General features: G+C 39.4%; 1 long non-coding RNA gene across 1 annotated transcript; it reads right to left on the minus strand.

The window, feature by feature from the left end:
- Nucleotides 1–20337: 20337 nt before the first annotated feature.
- LOC127016280 (uncharacterized) lies at nt 20338–22371 on the minus strand. Its single transcript, XR_007766466.1, has 3 exons — nt 22306–22371; nt 21030–21187; nt 20338–20406 (listed from the first exon to the last, which is right to left on the minus strand). It is a non-coding gene; the product is annotated as an uncharacterized LOC127016280 (long non-coding RNA).
- Nucleotides 22372–22502: the final 131 nt, after the last annotated feature.

Below are 22502 nucleotides of genomic sequence, written 5' to 3' on the forward strand. Positions count from 1 at the left end.
TGCAAAAAGAAATCTTATTATTTCATGTAAAAAATATGTCCCTGTATACCTTGCTTGACAATAGAGAGCTGCCAGATAGGAATTGAAGCAGACAATTAATTTAATTTAGTTTTATATTATTTTAATTATGCCAAATTGATATAAAATACAAATAAATTTGAGAGTATTCCATGGCTGCTAAACTCTGTGCTTCTCTGACACAACCAGCACACAGACAGAAGAATATAAAAGCATCCAGCTTTTTTTTGCCCCTGTGAGCAAGGTGTTGCTTTTAACACAGAGTTTAGCCTCACAGTTTCTGGAAATTTGGGGTTCATGCTTAATATGGCACAGTGTATCTAGTTAGTCAGTTTTGCAAAATGCCTTTAACACAAGGTGGTGTGCACTTCTAAGCCATAGAAGGTAGAAGAGTTTTTAATATTATGTGCAATATACATCTGTATAAAACCAATAATTTGACTGATGTACTGATGACTCATTTTATTTTAATTGGGCGTTTTTAAGTATCTGACATCCCTAAACATTGTTGGTATTCTGATGTATGGCTACAGCAAATAAGAATTTTCAAGACTACGGAATCTCTTATGCCTTATCCTGCAGTAACATATTCAAAGGGAATCCACCTTTTAGAGTTGGTCTAAGAAAATTTGATTAATTTCATGCCACAATAGACTAGGCGAGTGCATACGGTCAAAGTACCAGATTTTGGCATAGTAATAGTCATCTCCATACAGAGAAGAACTTTCTGAGCCATGCTTGTTTGGTTTCTTGCTGTTCCTTAGCGCTAGAATAGAGATTAAGATACTCTCAGCTGTAGTTCTGCCAAAGTCCAAGCTCCAGAACTGGAAGTAATTACCACCTATTTAAACTGGTATCTCTGTCATCATGTTTCCCTAGAAATTCCCCTCTTCTGGTTCTTATGCTCATGGTATAAAGCACAGTAACAAAACCACAGCATATACAACAGAACAACAAATCATAGCATTATCGATAGACAATGTGCCAAAAAAATGTTTCTGAGGGTTCCAAAGAGTCCTGTAGACACAGCTTGTTGTAAGAAGCAACATAACATAATTTACTTTTCAGAAAAGTTCCTCTTTCCCCTTCCTGCCTTTATCCATGATGTCGATTTTTCCCAAGTTGGGTATCAGTGCAACATTTGGAAGCATTAATCCCTCTGTATTGCTTAAAATAATTGATAGATCTTGTTGGGTTTTTTTTATATGCTCCTTATTTTACAGTGATGGTGCCTCTAGAAGAACTGATAACATGTCCATGGGATTGTGGTCATACAAATCACAAGTGTCAAGCAATGCAATGCTTTTTCTCTAAACAAAGCAGAAGCGGTGCATATAGAGTAGTTTCTCCAAACGTCTTTCTGGGGAAACTCTTCCAGGTTTTAAGATGTTACATCTGAGCAATATTGCATCCTGTCAAAGAGATCTGCTGTGAATTCTAACGTTTCAAATCTTGGACCGTATGCTGCGCTAGTCCTTACAGCATCTGCAATGCAGTAGTCATCTTTAACAATTAAAAAATACCTTTTCATCTGTCTTCTGTGTTCCCCAAACCTAGACATTAAGAAGCCTTATTACTTTTTAATCAAAGATAGTCAACAGTCTCCAAATCCTGCTTAATTAATAGATATCACTTTAAATGAGATATGTCATCTGAATAATAGAAAATATTCTGTAAAGTTACGCAGCTTAAGTCTGTCTGGGAAGGGGAACATTTCTCTCCATTAATCCTTCAAAATGCTTTTCAAGTTTGATGACTGCCATGCCGATCTTGCATAAAGATCTCTATGGGATGCCGCTGATCATCCATGGATAATGAGGTATACAGTGCACTGCTATTTGTAATGTACAGCTGACTGATCTGTGCTCACTCTTCCAACAGCCTTATGTGGACAGCGTGGGAGAAAACGATGAAAATAGATCCATGTAAGAATCTAAAAATCTGACTTTTGAGGAAGAACAGCTTTTGCCTACCATTACTTTCTCTCAAAAAGGAATGAGAAGTGTTGCTGGGCAAATAACATACTGATATTTCAGCATGTGCCTATTTGAAATGTGTAATGAATTTCCTTGTTTTGTACTTATCTCTTTCACTTAAAAGGACATTTGCAGGAACAAAAGCCATGGTTTGAACCTGGAAACCGAATGATAGGTATTTAATGCTTGAACTAATAGAAACATACCTCAGCCTGGAGTGTTATAATCACATAGGCAGTTCGTGTTCACTTCTTATAACACACTGCAAACTTTCAGTTGATGCTTATGAGAAAGAACATTTAAATTGTGTGTAGAACATTTAAATTTGTGTAACAAGGTGCCCATTTTTTCTTTCTAGCAGAGCTTTAGAATGATGATCACTTCTATTCAAAGATGAAGTGAATCAAACTTTTGGGTTTTTTTTTGTCCAATCTCTGTGTGCAGAACTTTTGTCATAAAGATTCCTGCAGCACTGACAGGAAGGTTCACTGATACAGTGAGAAACGGGGTAAGAAAAAATACAAGTGTTTTCATACAGAAACCTCAAAACTAAGAAAGACATATTTTAAGGGTTGGCTTTTCCGATTATTGCATAACAGGAAACAATATTTTCTTCACAAGTTCAAAGCTGTCAACATAAAAAAAAATATAGCAGCTTTAGCTCAGGATTTAATTATCCGTAAAAAAAATTCGCTTAATACAAATCTGGTATTAATTTTATAACCCCTTCGAAGAAATAGAAATTTCAGTATTCTCTCAATTTAGGCCGTAATGGAACATAGCTTTCTGTGGTAGTTCATGTCGTTATTACCATTGGACACAACCTCATGGAGCTTCAAAGTCTTTCACCCACCTACATTTATTCCAAGCAATTAAAACTGGTTATTTAAAAAAATTATGTAAGGGAAAAAACACGTGCTGCCTTCAAGTATTTCCAAGGCTACAGAAAAGAAAAAGGACAAGGGATGATTGCATATACTAAATTGTTGCTCAAGTATAACAAAACATTCCTCTAAAAAGGGTTTTACCTTAGCTGAAGTGTATGCAATGTTTCTTATGTAAAATAAGAGCCCCATCCCAAAATGCCGAATCCTGAAATCCATGGCAGACTCCATATCTATTTATGTGTAATTTAGCAACCCATTATGTCCAGTGTCTGTTGCTGACATAAATTCTTAGAATTCCACTGATATAAATTTATGTTTTCAAGGCTTTGTTTCCTTAGTGAAAGCTGATATTCTCTCACCGGGCCAAAGATCAGTTCTTTTCTCAAGGGCTTTCCACGAGTCCTTCTACTCATGAATAATTTCTCTGGTATCTCAAATGTCACTCATTTCTTCTTTTCCCTGATTTGACCACAAGTAAATGACTCAAGACTGTCTGAGCACAGTGCAGTGTCAAAAATGTTAACAGAAGATTTTTCATCTTGAACAATGTGATTCTCTCAGGACACAGCTCCATCAGCAAGGCCTGTTTGCAGCCTTGAGGGTTTGAAATTTCACAATGAGAAGCAAAGTGCAAGGCTTGAAGTCATATATTGTGGCAACTGCACACAAACTAGCAGGTTGTGCTGTTTCCAGGAATGAGAGGAAGGACAGGGGATGATATGTCAAAATTGTACCAACAGAAGTGGATGATTGACTCAGAATTCTCTCAGAATTCGTGGGGCCCTACTTTCTCTTGCACTATGGAAAATTAGGATATGAAAACATGTAAGTGGTGAGGCTTGAATTCTGAACATCAGCTGACATACATACAAAATAAATTTCTAAGTTTATTCTGATGAGTATTGTAGGAATCGAGATGTTACCCCCTTTTCATACTCACAAAAGAGGAGCAGAGCTGCATCTTTCTTAAATATCTCTAACCTTCCACTTTCCATACTGCTTTAGGCCACTGTATACGTCTCTCTTTGCAAATGCACAGCTAAATGAGTGCAAAAGGGAAATCTTAGGGCAAGACAAATGTTTCAGATTAGACATTACATGCAAGTTAGTGAAGTATGTGTCTATTTGTGCTTGCAACAAAGAAACAAGGAATAACACATGCCCTGCCGCCCACAGGGCCATGGTGCTGGGTGGGTGGCAACCTCCCTCTGACAGCCTCCCCCCAGGATACCGCTGCCCTTGGCAGCTGGGGCCCTGCTCCCAGAGAAAGTCCCTGCCTTGCCCTGCCCTCTCCTGTCCTCCCCTGCTCACTGTACCCGTTTCAAACAGGACACCACCCTTGTGCACCTCTTCCTTTCTCCCACTTTCAATCCCCCTCCTCTCCCTACTAATTAAAGTCTAATATCAAAATAATGAAAAATCCACACATTTGGTTTTTATGACTTATGCAAAGACAGGAGAGAAACCTTCTGAACTTAAAGCCTCTGTTACATAAAGTATGTTAGGAAGTAAGAGATTACAATAAGATATTCTCAGAGGTCATGAAAAGGAGGGTTTTATTCCATTTTCACTACAGTTTTACAAGAAAAAATGTAACACACCTGTAAAACTTAAGGCAAGCTCCATCTTCTCCCTGAATTTGGATTAACTTAAAATAACATAACAAGAATGAAATAATTTTATTTGCTAATTCACAATACCGTCTAGTGAAAATAAACCTTGTGACAGTTTGTGAAATAAAGAAGTAGCATGGTTATCCCAGTGTGCTCTGATCAAAGGAGAATTTGCAGTTTCTTTAACAGATGCTATAGCTCATGACTGGATTTTTCTACAATTGTTGCACCTTTATAAATTTGTGGAAATTCAACCTTGGTGAGGTCCACTGCAGTGCCTGGGAACACTTCAGCTACACATGGCCCTTCTCAGCCCACTTAGGCAGAGGAAAAGGGGCTGAAATAGCCAGCAAGGTGTTAAGCATCTCAATAACTTTCAAAAACTCACCCCTATTAACTTTCCACATCAGTCCAGTTGCACCATACCTTCAAGCTCAACTTTGCCCCCTATGCTGCACCTAACAGTCCTCTACAGAATGGTCTGATTTTCATCCATTCATGCTATAAGACCATCTTACTTTCCACACTGCATCTCAAAGATAAGCTATCAAAAAACCCACCAAAACCCACCACTCCTACAGCAAAACTCCACTGCCATCAAAATTCCTGCACAAAAAATTCCAAAGCAATGCTTTGCTACAAACAAACTGCTAACTGACAACTTCCAAAATACTCCTGAGAAGGCAAACAGCACAACCTGGAAACAAAGACACCCTAACCCTACAGCAATCAAAAAAAGCCAATACTTGGGGCAAAGTTAAAATCAAACGTGAAGCGCAGTTCTGATCATATGAATTAAAGGAGAGTTAGGTTTGAAGGTTACTAAGTTACAAATTGCCTTGTCATTCGCAGAGGAATGAGTGTTATCCTTGGAAAAAGGGTAGATACAGAGGCCATTTTCCAGTATTTTGGCGTTAACAGTAATCTCTGGTATATGTATCGGTGGGAAATATCTATCAGTTCACGAGCATCCTTTTAACCTTCAATCCTGAAAGAGAGACATTTAAGCTGGAATAAGAACCAGGAACTTCAGGACATGGTTAACTCAAGCTAGCACAGGGCCTGTAAGTCTGATCCAGAAACTTGCCAAACTCTCCCTTAGAATGAGATGCCCAGTTCCCCAAAGCCAGTGCAGCAACATAACTGCACAGGGGAAACTTCTTGAGGCAGAGTTCAGAAATGTGGCCCTTAAATACAAGCATGTACAAAAAAGAACGTAAAAAAAAAGTTCTTGACGCTGAAGAGCTGAAACCCAGGAATTTGCACGCGATTTCACACAGGGATAGGAAATTCCCAAATTTAGCAGACAAAAAATGCAGGCATAGCTATGCAGATCATGAAGAGAGGGGTGCCTCTCAAGATGCACACAAAAAAACTTGGCCGGGCCTCTAGGCATATTTTCTAGGGCTTGCAGGTGGCAGCACTGTGAGCAGGGACAGGAGGAAGAAGATCTCTGTGCAGATCTTTGCTCCTAGGGTGACTTTATTTTCCTTCACTATGTAATTTTTTTTTTCCCCTAAGGATTGTGTTTTCTTTTTTTTTTTTTTCCCTTGTGGTTCTATTAAGATATAGCAAATTTAGTTACCATATGCATTGTATAAGTCTTATTCCAATAACCTTTCCTGTTTAAAGAATTGTTTATATTTAAAAATCCATGTCCCAAACGCTTGTTTATGTGAGTTATTGTCTCAGTCATTCTGCGTGTGCCTGTCATTGCATTTTCTTTTTATAACCTCTTCCAAACCTGCATTCATGACTCTCTGTTGTCTTCTATGGCAGCTTTTCATGTAAAGCCAAAGTCATTCCTAAAACAAAAAGTTTTTTTTAGTATTTCCTGCTAAAATAGTTATTCTTTGCTTCTACTTTGGCACATTGTTGCACAAGATTGTTTGCTCACTTACTATGATGTGGACTCTCTCCACTTTCTAGCCCTTTCTTATCTCAGCTTTTCCCACCTAATCTCTAACTCATTCTCAGTCGTGCCTTTCCCTGGGCCACTTATAGTGAGTCAGTTTGCCTTCCCTGTGGACCCCCTGGGGATGAAATGAGCCTTTTTAAAGGCCCTTTTAGGCTTTGTTAAGACCACTTCAGATTTTCCCACTAAATTCTGACTCTCCTTGCCACAGTAGCCGGTCTGGTACCTCAGCTGCATTTCGTTGCTGCATGTTAGCTTTTTCCTTTCTCTCCTTTTCAAGAGCTAATTTACTGCTTCCCAAATCAGACTTCTTTCCTGCTTGCTGTTACCATATATGTAACCTCAGGTAGCTCAACATTTTTCCACAAAGCCCTGAGCTGGTTTACCTCAGCACTTCCCTCCTGAAATCCTCTGTTGTCCACTCCAGGAACCCTGTCCTTTTCTACCTAAACCCCACTGTTATCACTTCTAAAGTATTTCTATCCACCTAGCCAAAACCATTCACTGCCCATATGAGGGTATACCTCTTTTTTCTTCTGAAATCCTTGAAATGCCACATCTGGGATACCTCAGCATTTCCCACCAAAACTTTCTGCGGTCCCCTCAGACAAACGGTTGCACTTCCCGTCTGAGACTTGACCACCTCCCCCCTGAATTAACTCCAGTTTTACTACTCAAAACTTCATTCCCCTTTCTGAGACATATTAGCACTGCTAACCAAAGCCTACACTGTTCCCTCTGAGGTACCTCAGTGTTTCCCACCCACACATGTGCACTGCTCTCTTCGGACATTTGGGGGTGGTTCCCCCACTCCTAAATTTCACTATCACCTTGATGCACCTCAGCACTTCCTATCCACGCCCCCTTAAAATAACTGAGCATCCTCCACCCCCAAGAACCTCCATTGTTCCCTCTCAGATACCTTTTTCTCCCCCTAAATGGTCTGTCACTCTGATGTACCTCAATGTTTCCTGCCAAAAATTTCTACTGCCCAGCTCAGACGTACTGGGTTGGGTTGTGTCCTGTCCCCACCATGCACTGTCTCCTCTAAGTAAAACCTGTGACAAACCTCACCCAAGACGTCCACCATCACTGCTTGCATTTCCCACCCAAATTCTCCACTGCCTCCGCTGACGTGTCTCAGCATTTCTTGCCCAAGCCCTCTGAAGTACCTCAGCGTTTCCCACAAAATAACCTCTGCTCTCCCCAGAGACACGCATCAGCTCTGCCGCCACCGCTGCGGCACCTCAGCCTTTCCCACCCAAAGCAAGCCCCCTCCTGTTCGCTCGGAGGTACGCTACTCCTTCCCGCCACAGCCCCGGCCCCGCCCCTCCCAAGTACCTCAGCGCTACTGAGGTACCTGAGCGCTCCCCTCCCCTGAGGTAACTCGGTGCTTCTATCTGACAACCCAGCACTTTCTGCCCAAATACCTCCTCCATCCCCCCGAAAACCCTCAGATAAAGGGGTATTACGGAGTTACTGAATTTTGGTTACTAGAATACTAAATTCTGTCTGTGGCACTACAAAATGAACACCCGCTAAGGTACCTCAGCACGTCCTGCACTGCCATACCTCAGAGGCATGTTAGAACATCATCTATGCAAAATACAGTTGAGATGTCTATAATGGCCAGTAAGATTAACTCTAAAACTTGTCTGGATCCTCTGTAAAAGCAGCCCTATCAGGAATGTTGTTCCAAATTGCCATCTCACCTACTGAGTAGTCATGGCTGATTTGAAGTAGATCATACCCATAGAATCGTCACAAATTCTGAGAAGCACTGGAAGAAAATGTTCCGTCGGAGAAACTTTATCCATAAATTGCTCTGCAAGAAAATAAGCTTGTAGATAAAAACCTAACCCTTCTATTGTCAAACAGCAAATCTCCTGAAAGATAAAAAAAAAGGTATGGGGTTGACAGGTGCCTTTGATGCATAGTATCAACACTTCTGATGGCAAAGATATCAAGAAGCCTGTTTACAGAGATCAAGATGCCAATTACGTTCTTTGAGGGTTCAGGATGTAAAATATTAGAAGCAGATATTAATGTCCTTGGTCTAACCCATTTTCTGTGACATAATGACAAGAGGAATATTGCACTTACACAGACAGAAACTAAATAGGTGAGTTTGCTCACTGTAACACATAAAAAAACTCCTACAGATATCAGTGAGTCTAACATTTTACTCACCTGTTTGTGTGGAAATTCCTAGTATTTATGCTCAGCCTAAGCATGAGCTTTCTGTTGAAAAACAAATGGACCACTAGGACCACGGAATCCTCCCATGCCAGGGTAAAACATCTAGAAGGATTTCGATCTCCTGTTCATATAACTGAACAGGAGATAACTGGATCTCCAGTTCACAACTGATTCCAAAGACAACTCCATCCTGGGCTGTAGGCAGACTAGGGATTGCTTGCCTAACTTCCTCATTACTTGGCCTTTTATTTTCAGCTGAATATCAGTGAATATGTGACTGAAGTATACGTTTTGATTTGTCAGACACTGAGAAGACTTCTCAGCCAGTTTTCCTATCTCTCAAACAGAAATGTCCAGGAAACACAGTATTTGAAAAATCTGGAAAATATATCAATATATAAATACAGCCTTTCTTCAAAAGGAGATGAGCTGGTGCAAATTTATTTAGATTATACGTTAACTAAATGGAGATCAGAAAATGAAACATTTTATCTGTGAAAACATTTTAATTCAGAACAAGTAACTGTAATTGGTGAACTTGTTTTCTGAACATGCTTCAGATAGGACTGTACCATCTGGAATTATCAGCAATTTGATGAAATGCCAAATTTCCAGTTTTGAATTCACTGATATTACTGTAATCTATTTGATATATTCTTTATTTTGGATTCATGACTAACATTACAATGTACTTTTTGCAAAACAAAAATTAAAAATTGCCTAACAAAACCACCTAGCTATTTCTGGTTTTGGTATTCTTATTTTATAATTAAGAAGCATCTAGGAATATCTAGATAGGTAATCACTGCATTGCCTAAACAAACTCTTTTGCAACATGGTAAGTGTTTCGTTAATATTATTGCTGATCCCGGTCAGCTTCAGGAAGGACACCAGCCCCCCAAAACATGGTTTATTAAATACATAATACAAATATACAAATAAATACAAATCACAGAGTAGTTTTACTATATCACATAACAACAGATGACAAAGAAGGAACTGAGTGAAGATTACATGCATGTGGCAATAAAGTAATAAATCAAAGAAAGAGCATGCTTTTTATTTTAGTAGTTGTCCTACAAACATCTTTGTATTTGATTTTCTCATTTGTGTACAAGTTACTAAGAGTAAGTGCAATAGAAATAGATTTTAAAAAGATGAAAAAGAGATAAGCACTCAAATAATGTAGTTGCAAAATTTCTGCTTTACTGTCATACTTCAAATTTACTCAGTCTTCTGGCTAGCTTTGATGTTATAAATTTAACATTACTATGGCTATGTGAACCACTAACAAATATATTACTGCTCGATCGTTACCCCCCTAAATACTCTAATATTGCTCTCCTCTGCTTTTGTATATTATCTTTTCCCAAATAGTTTATTAGGTAGCTTACAGTTAGTTTGTCCACAAATTAGGGCTTCATATGTCAATGTCACATACATCGCCATGTCACGGCCTAACAACTAACGCTCCTAGATTACCTTCTCATTCACAATTACTGCCCCTCTTTCAGCTTTTACCAGTAGCCAGATTTCCCCTTGCTACCATGGGCATTGTCTTGTTCTAGTGTTTGGTGTTCTAGCATCAGAACCATTTCTCTATGGAAATAATTGCCCTTTCACTATTTCATTTCTCCCAATCTTCTTAAATCAATGTTTTCACCAGCCTGTTTGTCACAAAGGCTGACTTGCACCTTGTCAGTAATTCCTCTTATTCCCAGCCAAGCCAATCAGTTCTCTCTGCCACTACAGTAACCGATTCCCTCACAACAGTGTCACCTCTGATCTGATATCATTTGTACTTATTATTTGTACTTATCATTTGTACTTTCCCACTCTTGTATTGAGCTGTTCAAAGTACAATGAGATCCCTACCGCATTGCCAGAGAGTAAATATCAGTACTACTATTAAGTTAAGGTACTCTGTTTTGAGTTCTAGAGAATGGAAAGATGAGAAATCAAATCAGAAGCACCAGTTGCCTGAATGAATAAGATGTAGGTTGAAGATACAATGAAGTGAGTCTGAGGAAATGGCTTCACTTATAAACTTGCCATCTGAAGTTTCTCTTTTTTTTCATCTGCAGCTGAAATTCCTTCCTCTACTCTGACACTGAACAAACAGGATGGTTACCTAAGAAGGCTAAAAAGCAGGGACACACAGCTGCCTTACCTTTGTGTGTGTCCATGTAGCCATTTAATGTATACCTGATTTCAGCTTTGTGGGAATAAGGAGCTAAATAATTTACAATAAACAGGCATTCCCAGATCAATAGAAAACAAATGAGCATCTCTGGATTGTATTTCCTTTGAATATATTGAGTTACCTGAGTAAGCAAATCCAGTTAAGGAAATTACAGGCCCTCTCTTACCTTTACCAGAAAGGGCCATGATTGCTTCAAGTTCTAGAGTGTCACTTTCTGGCCACAAGATGAAGGATGCCTTTCTCACTGATGGAATTAAGCTCTAATTATTTATCAAGGAGTTCACCACAGGGTATGAAATCAGATGTCATGTCTCTCTAATGTTTTGCTAATACTTTCTTTCTCTACTTCAAATTTTTGGTTTCTGATAGTGATCTGCTTTTGGAGCACCTTCTTCCTCACTTCTTTCTCTTCTTGCCCCCAAAGAAAACAGGACAAAGCAAAGTTTCTAATATCCAGCAAAGTATGATCTTGGATGGGGGCAGTACACATTGGTTTGCAAGGAACACATTGCTTCTGAGTGGAAGGGACTGAACTTCTAGTGAAGTTTTGCTTCATTTTCCACACTGTCTCAGAATTATGTTTCTGATGGAATTATGCCAGCTTACATAGAGGGTTTCACCCATAAAATAAGGTAATGATAGAAGGTAGTACTTACATCCATAAGGAAGACAAAGTCCTAGAATATCTACATTCACAATAACAGCTTGATAGAAAACAGAATCTGAAGTAAAAAAGAGATGGCCTGAAAGTATGAAACCTCCCAGCTGTAGACTTATTGCATACAGATGGTAAATGAGGAAAAGTCTGTTCAATTGTAACTTTTGCTAGCATACGACCTTTTTTCTTAGCTTAATCAATAAAGCAACCAATACTTCTCCAGTTTTCTCTGAATCCATCTTGAACAGTAAAACCAATGTCTACTGCGTATCTCCAAAATTCAGAAAGGACATCTCAGATACTGACTGACAAATGGAATTTTGAGATATTTTAATTAATCTAAGCAATAAGAAAAGTACAATTATTAAGGGATATACAACATTTCCTGAAATAAACTGAAATCCAGTCTGAATATACTGGATGATGTGTCTCGTAGCATGGTTTGTTTTTTTTTTTTTTGAGAGAGGCATCCACTAAATTATTATCATCATTAAAATACAACATGGAATGCAGATACTACATTCTTTTTTTCAATAAAAATGCTTTGTGCTTTAGAGTGCCATATTGTGATTGAAATTAACCTTCTGAGTAGGAATAGTAAACCATTTCTGAAACAGATTAATTTCTTTTTATTGTTGGCTAAGATGCCTATATGTCTCTCAGGAAAATTCTGCACAGAAATAAGAGTAAATACACCATGCAGCACATGTATTATGTCTGTCTCTTAGGCAATGTCAAAGCAATTGTGTATATATTAATAGGTTGACTGATAAGTCTCTGAGTGTGTACAATAACTCAGAGCATCCCTTCTGTATGTGAGTTAGTGTACATAGAATCATAGAATCACAGAATCATTTAGGTTGGAAAAGACCTTTAAGATCATTGAGTCCAACCATAAATCTAACGCTGCCAAGTCCACCACTAAACCATGTCCCTAAGCACCACATCTACACCTCTTTTAAATACCTCCAGGGAGGGTGACTCAACCACTTCCCTGGGCAGCCTGTTCCAATGCTTGACAGCCCTTTTGGTGAAGAAATTTTTCCTAATAAGCAGATCAGGCAGAGAGTTCCTGTGCAGTAGCCACTGCTTCAGGAGTTCCGGATGTTAGGGTGTCTCAGGGGAATCAGGCACTCAGGAACTACTGCTCTGAGAAAACACAAAAACATCTGTATTGGTTTAGGCCAAAGACTCATCTAGCTGAGTATCCTGTAGCAATAGATGATGGTGCTTGTCTAAAGGAAAAACATAATTAACAAAGCTAGTATAGGTGCTCCTAGCCTGCAGCAGTCTGTGGCTCAGGAACTTTCTGAGGCAGTGACGTTATCTTTGCAATTAATAAAAACTTTCTGGTATCCAAAAAATTCTGTGGAAAGGAGTTCCATAGTTCAATCATATGTGTTTTGTGAAGGACCATCTTTCTCTTTTTTTCATTTTGACCTGCCTCATGCAGGTTTTAATGTTTTAATGTCATTGTTTTAATGCCTCTTGTTATTGTCAAGTGTTCCTTCTTATTCATATTCCTCATAAATCCCTCTGACAGTACATCTGGGTTGTCTTTTTGCAGGCTGAAGAAGGCTGTCTATTTAGTACAGAATCTTCCCTACACTTGTTCCAGTTCTACTATATCCTCTCCGACATGAGGGATTGCATATGGTATTCAAGATGCAGCAGCACAGTCGATTTATTCTGCAGCATAATTTTTTTTCTGTTTTGTTGTTTATTTGTCTTTTTTTTCTTTTCTGTCTTTGTCTTTCTCTTTTCTTTTTCCTTTTTCAGAGTCTTACCAAGTGCTCAGCTAATGTTTTTATAGACCTATTTGTTATAATAGGTGTCTTTCAAGATTTGTAGTAAACAGGTCAGAATCTATTATAGTATCTGTAAAGTTAGGGCTGTTTTGTCTCATATGTATGATTTTACAAATTTTGATTCTGAAATTTTCCTGCCTTTTCATCATCCAGCCACTCAGTCTCTTAATGTTCTTTTGCAGTTCTTCACAGTCACCCATATCTTTACTACCCTCATTAGTGTAATAGCCAGCAAATTTTGCCACCTCGTTGTTTTCCAGATCACTTGTGACAATAGGTAAACCAAAGTTTTCATATATTGTCCACCTAATGCTTCAGGCTGAGAAGTGTCACAGGCAGGTTAAGCAGTTCAGCTCTTCCACATGTTCAAAATTCACTTTTAAAAATGAATCAGCAAATAGACCAGAGATCAGAATTCAGAAGCTCTCAGAGTTTCAGGACACATGGTTCGAGACTAAAACAATAATAATACGGATTACTTTTTAATTTTTACTGGCTTAAATAAGGGGAGACTGGATATTGGCACTGTTGATCCCATTTGCACTGTACCTCTCCCTTTGCCTGGCAAAACTGAGGTAATTTATGTAACAAACGGCCACTTAGTGGCCATGCTTTATTTTCTTCCTGAGGCACTGTAGTAGCATTGCTTTTCATCTTATTGTACAGTCCATCAAACAAAAAGAAGTATATTCCATTTTGTGATGTGAAGAGTAGATGTTTTTCTAGTCCTTCTGGACCAAACAGGAATCACATGATTGTCTGAGATTGCAGGAGACTGGATTTGATGAGCCACATCTCTGTTCTTTGGTTCTCAAAGAGCCTTGTATCTACAACAACAAATTACTACTGAAAAAAGAGATAGATAGGATTAAGTCAAACAAACAAGAAATAAAAGGAAAAGAACATGGCATGATAAGAGAACAAAGGGCATATAAAACTCCTGGGACAGATGGAGGGGGAGTGTGAAACAGAAATTCCCTGGATGGGAAAAGGGAGGGAAAGCAAAGGCAAGGAATTTTAGGAAGTCCTGCATAATATATTAATTCTAGTTTCTCTTTCCACTTTCTTCAGATCATTGCGGTATATTGGGTACAACTTGTGTATGTAATGTGAAATGTGCTTGCTTGTTGTCTTTCTGATGACTATTATTTCAGAATAATCATTAAGTGCTCTCAACTGTGTTTGTTTCCATGTGTGTCTTACCAGTGACTTTATGAGAAGATGACTCCATCTACAAGATTTTCAGTTTTGTCTGAAGATACTGAGCTCATAGCCACCATAATTTCTCTCAAGAATGAACTCCATATTTCATCAGGTGAGTTTCCAAAAAGAAACAGACAAAACAGAAACAAAAGTCTGTTTCTACAGACATAAGTTTTACTTGCAAGGTTTGCAATTCACTTGTAGCTCTCATGAGGGACAGTGTGATGCAGATCTTACCTGTTAGTCAGGAATCAGTAAGAAGATTTGAGCTCTGAGGCAATGTGCTTTCAGTAGCCATTTTTGCTAGGCAGAAAAACTTCTGTTTTCTGAGATATTTTCTTTTTTTGGAAGGTTTTGGTGTTGGTTTTTCGGTGTGGATTTTTTTGGGGTTTTTTTTAGGTACAGAGAATTACAATTGAGCCAAAGGTCAAATGTACATTGGTTCCCTGTGGTTAAGTCTGAATGCCATGGAAAGATAATCATGTTCCAGCCAAAGAGATGGAAAAAATCAGTGTATTTTGTGGAAGGAACTCCCTGAGTACCAAAAGAAATGTGAAGGCCAAATAAGTATGCATAAAATTCTTGAGGGCATAATGATTTCCCAAAAGCTATTCAACAATGAGTCTAAATATTCAACTTTCTCACCTGCTGGTCCCCTGAACCTTCTTGTTATCTTAGGTTACTGCTTTCTTTGGATACTTCAAAGAAGTGCCTTTTTATGGTTTTCCATACAAAACAGTTTTTGTTTCAAAGGGACTTTTTAGAATTTTTCACAGTCCTTTCGTTATTCTGTTTCTTAACATTGGTCTTTCGGAAAAAAATAAAAAAAACCCAACTAGTTATTCCTCATGACTGGGAGGAGGCAAAACTTTCAGTGCTAGGAGCTTGTATATTGTCCCTTAACTCTGAAACACCTTAGCTCTTGGGTCTTGACATTTCACATCCTACAGCCCATTTATGCTGATGCTAGCATTTGTAGGGCTACACAGTGAAGTGTGGGATCTGGGACTGATCTGGCTAAGAACTAAGCCGGGACTGATCTGGCTAAGAACTAACCCGAGGGAGGGTGGTGGTGGTTTAATTTTCTCTGGACTTCCCTACCCTATCTCAGTCATGTCTGCATGAAAACTAGTGCTGGCACAAGGAACAGGACAGAAAATGAGAACTGGGGGAAGGGCAAAACCGTCTATTTTGCTGGCAGTGCCAGTTTATGCTGCATTGAAGTTATGAAACTATGATGTAAGAAATACAATCATCTGAGATGTCAAGTGTGCAGAAATCTACAGCAAAACATCTGAATACAGGGAGAAAGATCTTTTAGATTCAATTATTACATAAGTGGATTAAAAATTACATTCTTTAATTTCTTCACAGATTTCATGCCTAATGCCTGTCATATATTGACACTGTAATGAGTGCCTGTCTACCCAAAACATTACTGCAAGCATGGAAAGAGTGCTAGGCTGTGCAGCCAAAATGAGACAGATTGGGTGAGACCATGTGTCAGGACGGAAAGAAAGGTCTTCCAGGTTCCGGAGACAGTCGGTAAAGTGCTCTGATAGCCACAAAAACTTCACACAGGGTTGTGGGAGACATGCCTGAACCACAAGAATTTATGATAATCAGATAAACAACCAGTTTACTAAAACTTGTTCTTTTTCTTATATTGAGGTCATTATAGGGAAGCCACAATTTTACAGAGCATATTACTCTCTCCAAATGTGACTCCCTACGAACTCCAATACACTGACTTCAGCTATGCAGACCTTTGAAATTTCTGAGCTATTTATGCATACCAGAATAAGTCCCATTTATAGATGCAGCTTGGATGCAGTTGGTTTGGCAACTAACCAAATTATTGTTATATTGGTACAATTTAAAATACTGGACTGAAATCATAACTAGAAAAATAATGTGATAGACTCTAATAAAAGAGTTGATAAATGAATTGTACAAACTCTTAGAATAACTGGAGGTGAACCAGTCTGTCCATCAGTGAAGGGATTTGGATTGCTATTGATGAAATTGGCTGTGGGCAGCTCAATCATCAGAAAACTACTGGCTATGTTTGGAAGAATAAAGTAAAAGAAGAATATGGGGCTATAAGATCAAGTTGTGTATTTTTCCATATTTAAAAATATATTTTTTGGAAAAAGTCTTTTATCCTTAGAAGTCATATTGTTTCTTTTCACCTAGTTATAAACTGCCCAAACCTTTACACAAAGAAAGAACTAAGGAATTTGTGTAATTTAACTCTGTACAATAATTTGAAGCTTTGAAATGAGTAAAACATTCTGTACTGTAGCTATTTTAATCTTGTTTCAGAACTAGATATCTCAGCTGTGCAAGCTACAATATTGATTCATCTGGATGGAATGAAATATGACTGGCAACAGTGATACAGAAAATTCTGTTGATCTGATTTCCTCTCCCTCCCACTGCTCCTGACCATGAATACCTTAACCTCCAATAGTTCAGTTGATGAGTAAAAAAAAAGGCTCTGAGATAGGAGCAGTAGTCTCAAAACTGTTGCAAATTTAAGCCCTTAGTTTCCCCTTAAAACTGGACTAAATATAAGGAACAAAATGAATGTATAATGGTATGGAGGAACCACAGTCATCGCCACCAGATACAATGAATATCCCACCTACTGTATGAGCATCCAAGCATCCTTGGACAAAGTCTTCACTACAAACTGGCATATAGGCATATTAATATGGACGTGTCACCAAGGATTGTCTAATACAAGAGAAGTGCTGATAATTGTAATTTTTTCCTGACCTTGTTTAGTAAGGCATGTAATAAGTCAGTCTTTTTCTATTCTATTTCTATTCAATGGGTGGCGTTGACATGCAGCTTAAGGCTACTTTGTGCAACAGCAAAAAATTGGTTTTCTGAAGGGATTTTTCTGAGTCTGCAAATGGAACCAACCATTCAAAGAAAGTTTTAAAGTGATCTGTTCAATTCCCTGGAGTAATTATTCTCAGATGTTAGAGTGACAGTTCAGATGTCAGCATTCTAACATCGCTGGTCATTTTAGAAGACACATTCAGCTCATGTACTTATCTATTTTTGCAGGTCAAAATGAAAGCAATTTGGAGGACTATAACAGAAATTTTCTTTCCTTCATCAATTTAAAAAGTGAAGTATTGTGAGGATTGCCATCCTTTTGCTCTGGGTCACTTGGAGCAAGTCTACACTAGAAACTTGAAGCACGGCAAAGGCACATAGGGATGTGATTTTTCGATATCACTACGCTGGCAAAAAGCCCTACTATAATTGCAGTTTTATGTGTTTAAAATGCTTTTTCCAGTACCATTATTCCAGTTCTCATCTGTTGTAGTTTAACCCCAGCCAGCAACTAAGCACCACACAGCCGCTCGCTCACTCCCCCCCCGGTGAGATGGGGGAGAGAATTGGAAGAGTAAAAGTGAGAAAACTCATGGGTTGACATAAACACAGTTTAATAGGTAAAGCAAAAGCTACACTCACAAGCAAAGCAAAACAAGGAATTCATTCACTACTTCCCATTGGCAGGCAGGTGTTCACCCATCTCCAGGAAAGCAGGGCTCCATCACACGTAACGGTTACTTGGGAAGACAAATGCCATCACTCCGAATGTCCCCCCCTTCCTTCTTCTTCCCCTAGCTTTATATGCTGAGCATGACATCACACGGCATGGAATATATATCCCTTGGTCAGCCAGAGTCAGCAGTCCCAGCCGTGTCCCCTCCCAGCCTCCCGTGCACCCCCAGCCTACCCGCTGGCGGGGCAGTGCGAGAAGCAGGAAAGGCCCCAATGCTGTGCAAGCACTGCTCAGCAACAACCAAAGCATCCCTGTGCCATCAACACTGCTTCCAGCACAAATCCAAAACTCAGCCCCATGCTAGCTATTATGAAGAAAATCAACTGTATCCATCCCAGCCAAAACCAGCACATCATCAAATCCATACATTCTCTCTCTCTTTCTTCTCTCTCTATTTACAGGAGAAGGACTGGTGCAGACCCGAGCTGAAGAGTTGACCAGCTGAATAACTGTACCCGCATCATATGAAAGAGTAGTAAATGCTGCTCTGACCAGTGCTAATGAAAAGGCTAAATCAACACTAATGGAACTCCCATCACCTCTTGGCCCAAAACAGGGAAGAGTGTCATCAGGAGAAGAAATGGTCTTCTGAAGGCTTTCCCTGACCCCACTGCAGGATATTAGGTAAGAAGAAAAAAACCATTTTTGTTAATCCATTCAATACTATACCTCTGAACGCGTAAACAGATTTCCCAGAAGTTTTATCACCTCGTGGTACCTGGAGACCACATTTAGAGCTGTGAGGAGCAATTTTTCACTACGAACTGTCTGCAGCTTCAGTTAGTAATGCTACAGTTGGGTGAAAGCTAAATTGCACGATAATAAGCAAGGGAAGACGATATGGCAACTGAAACCATCAGGACACTGCAACAACTCAATTTCAGATTCCATTTTTATACATCTTTAAAACAATACTTCCAGGGTGTTCTTTGCCTTGCTTATTATTTCATATTAAAAATAATTCTTAACTGATACAAGAATCTCAAGGAAGATCTAAGTAGCTGATTATACTGATGAAACAATGAAACTGATTACACACAAAATACTGTCAAATTACCTAAATAAACCAACCTGAAATTCAAGAAAAAATGTTTTCAGAAGTATATTTTTCAAATTTACTGTGTTCCTTCTATTAATTAAAGTGCACTGTTCGTATACTACCTATAATCTCTGATATCACTGTGTATAGTCACTAGACTATGAAAGCATAAAATGTATAAATGATAAATGTCACAACAGTATTTGTTTTCATATTTCAAATATATTAGGAAACATGACTTCCTTTCTTATTCATGCCTTTTTCTCTAAAGACACAAAAAGCAGCATACTGAAATCTGCAAGTGATTTTCCACCTTCAAGTTCAGGAGACGTATCAGGATGAAACTCTGGCTTTCAACAGATTCCTCGATTGCATCCAAAGAAATTCAATAAAACATTGTAATAATAGTTTGAATGGTGTCATTTTAGCTTTAAAAGTATGATGGGAACCATTACACACACCTGTCTTAGCAGCAGGAATAGAAAAAATAAATGTAGAAAACAACACCTCCAGAGAGCTTCATCAAAGAAATTGCAGGCAGAAACCAGGCCTACAATCAGTTTCAGCCCTGCCATGACAGATGACGTTGGATTCCAGTCCCAGCAGTGACATTTCTTCACTGCTCAGACCTTGAAAACAAGCATTAGAACTACTGTGATTCAAGTGTCCATCTAAGAAATTACTCTTTTCCTAGCACATCTTCGTGCCCGTGCTGCTACTTTGCAGATTACTTAAAAATGCCCTGGCTGAATGGGTGATGATGCTTACTATGCATCATGCCTTTCACTATCCTCATTCTGAGAGAAATGCTATCATCTTGTATGTTAAAGGCTAAGCTGCAGTGTTCAGATGAAATAAAGTATCTTCTTGTTTGAAAGATGCTGCCAGTTCTGCACAAACACAGAGGAAACTGTCAAAACACAATCTAGGTCCCAGAGTACAGCTACAAAACACTTACTAAAATCCTTTAAAAAGCAGGAAAGATATGATTCATGAGACAGTTGAAGAATTTTACTTACATAAGTGCAAGGCAGAGACTTGAATATGCTTTTACATTTATAAGAGGTTTATACTTAGCAAATAAAATTAATTTTCATTTCCTCATCATTCAACTAATCCAGTCCTACATTATGACATCAATTATTTTACCTTTTGTTAGGAAAGGATTTGGCTGATACAAGGGTTTTGTCTGCTTTGGGGAAATTATGCCCCCCCCCCCCCAATCACACTGAGCAGCTTTCTCATACAAACTCATGGATCTCGCATTATGGTCCACTTCAGGTACATCTCAAGTCCCAGTTCTGAAAAACAAACAAATAAATTAAAAAACCCTCAAACTAATAATGAACTCTCCTTGCTTAGTTTTAAAATGAAAGCTGGTTTTGCAGGGTCTGTTTTTGCGGGATTGGGTTTCAGTAGGATTCTGCCTCTACTTACTCTAACTGGATATATATCTCATTTCTGTCACTTCATTAGGGATGAAAACATATTTGCCAGTAAGATTCAATATAAACCATTTTTGTGATTGTTCAATATTTAATCTCCATGCAACTGACATCTAATTGTTGTTGACATTTAATTGCATGAATGTCTAAAGATCCCTTTTGTTAAAGAGCTTGCAGGACAGGGCAGCAACGTTCAGATCATGCGCCCCACGTACCCTCACTTCAGGATCCCAGTGTTGTCATCGGAGAGAAGACAATTCCTGACCGGGGTGTTCTGGGTAACTGCGCAGTGGGAGAGCTTACTTCTGCTGTTTATACAGAGAGCCTATACAGGCTCCTCACTTCAGACAGTGCAAAAAACACCAAATGCCCATAATGTGCCTATTCTGCTTGACCTATACGTAATTCTAGATAAATGTAAAAAAAAAAAACTGATGAATTACGTTTTATACATGTTTGTATATGTTTAATTTTCCTACCAAATAAATTCTGCTGGTTGCATCTCCTGCGTCCTGTTGCAAAGAAGGGTGGAACTACCAGAGAAAGACATCTTCTGCCTGTCAGATGCTCCCTTCAGCCTGTGTGGGGAACTTGTGAAGCACTCCTGTGACCGTTTTTCCAACATGGTCCGGACATCCTGGAGAAGAATGAAATGTTTTGGGTGCCCTTTGAGCTGTGGGCACCCAGTTCTCTCAGAACTGGAGGGCAAGTCTATGATATGGAAAACATATCATTCTCTCCTCTGCTCTCAAGTCCCACTCCTCTTTGGCACTCTCAACATTACCACACGTAACTTTTTCATGGACTTATTTATGGGGTTCCTCCTCAGAGCTGTATTGCACTCTGCCGCTCACCCTGTTGCCTGGGAGCGAAGATGGCCTTAGCTCTTCGTTTGGCAGCCAGACCAAAGGACAGCGTGCTGAAGCTCTGTGACGGTCAGGGACACACCGCCTTGGCACTGGAGCACAGGCGTCAGGTTGCAGTTTGGAGGCTGGCTGGGTTGAAGGGGCTTGTCTGTAGGCTCACAGTCACAGTGACCTCCTGACGTTTGCTTGTCTTTTGTGCATCTTTTGGGTTTTCCCATGGATAAATTGCATTCAAAAGAAGACATGTGACTTTTCTCCTGAGTTATTGTCATGGGGAAGAGCTTTAAGTCCCCAAACACACAGAGGCTGGGAGAGGGCAGGGGGAGTTTCTCCGTTCTCTCCTACAGGAGAGGACACCATGTATGCCAGAGCCCTGGGTGCCAAGAGAGAAGATGAAGACACCAACAGGCTCCCCCCCAGAGTTGTGTGAGGCATGGGACAGACACCAAAACACCCTCAAGCTCCAAAACAGTGGATATTTATGGTGAAGCTAGAACACAGATGGACGTTTATGTTGTGGTGAATGGTTTGGTGGTCTTAAGGATGTGGTTAGTTTTTGCAGAGCTAGGTATTATTATAGGGCTACTACAGCAGGGCTAGGTATTATTACAGTAATTTGGTATTATACGGCTTTTCTTAACTGTTTTTTTTTTTTAGTTTTAATTACATGAATCTTCTGTGTGTTGTCAGCATATTTATAAAATACCAAAACTAATCCATCCCAACAGGTGCTCAGCAGGACTAGCAATGACCTCCAGCTTTGTCTTTCAGGCAAGCCTCATAAAAACAAAACTTCGGTGCTTGATGTAAATTAACCATAAAATTTACTTAGCATTGATGCTTAAGTAAACAAGACTCTAAAAATGACGACAGAATTAATCGCTGTTACCTTCCATCAGTTTTTAGTAGAATGGCTTCTTTTAACAAAGGGCCCAGACTACCCAAACGTCACACAGGTAATTACGGCCTCCGCGCACCTCAGCCACCGCCGCTCCCCGCCCTCGGGCGGCCGCCGCCAGCCGCTGCGCTCCGCAGGGCCGCCGCCCCCGCAACCGCCGCTCCTCGCGCCGCCTCGCTACGCCGTGT

The sequence above is a fragment of the Gymnogyps californianus genome, chromosome 4, assembly GCF_018139145.2.
Source record: "Gymnogyps californianus isolate 813 chromosome 4, ASM1813914v2, whole genome shotgun sequence".
Lineage (NCBI taxonomy): Eukaryota > Metazoa > Chordata > Aves > Accipitriformes > Cathartidae > Gymnogyps > Gymnogyps californianus.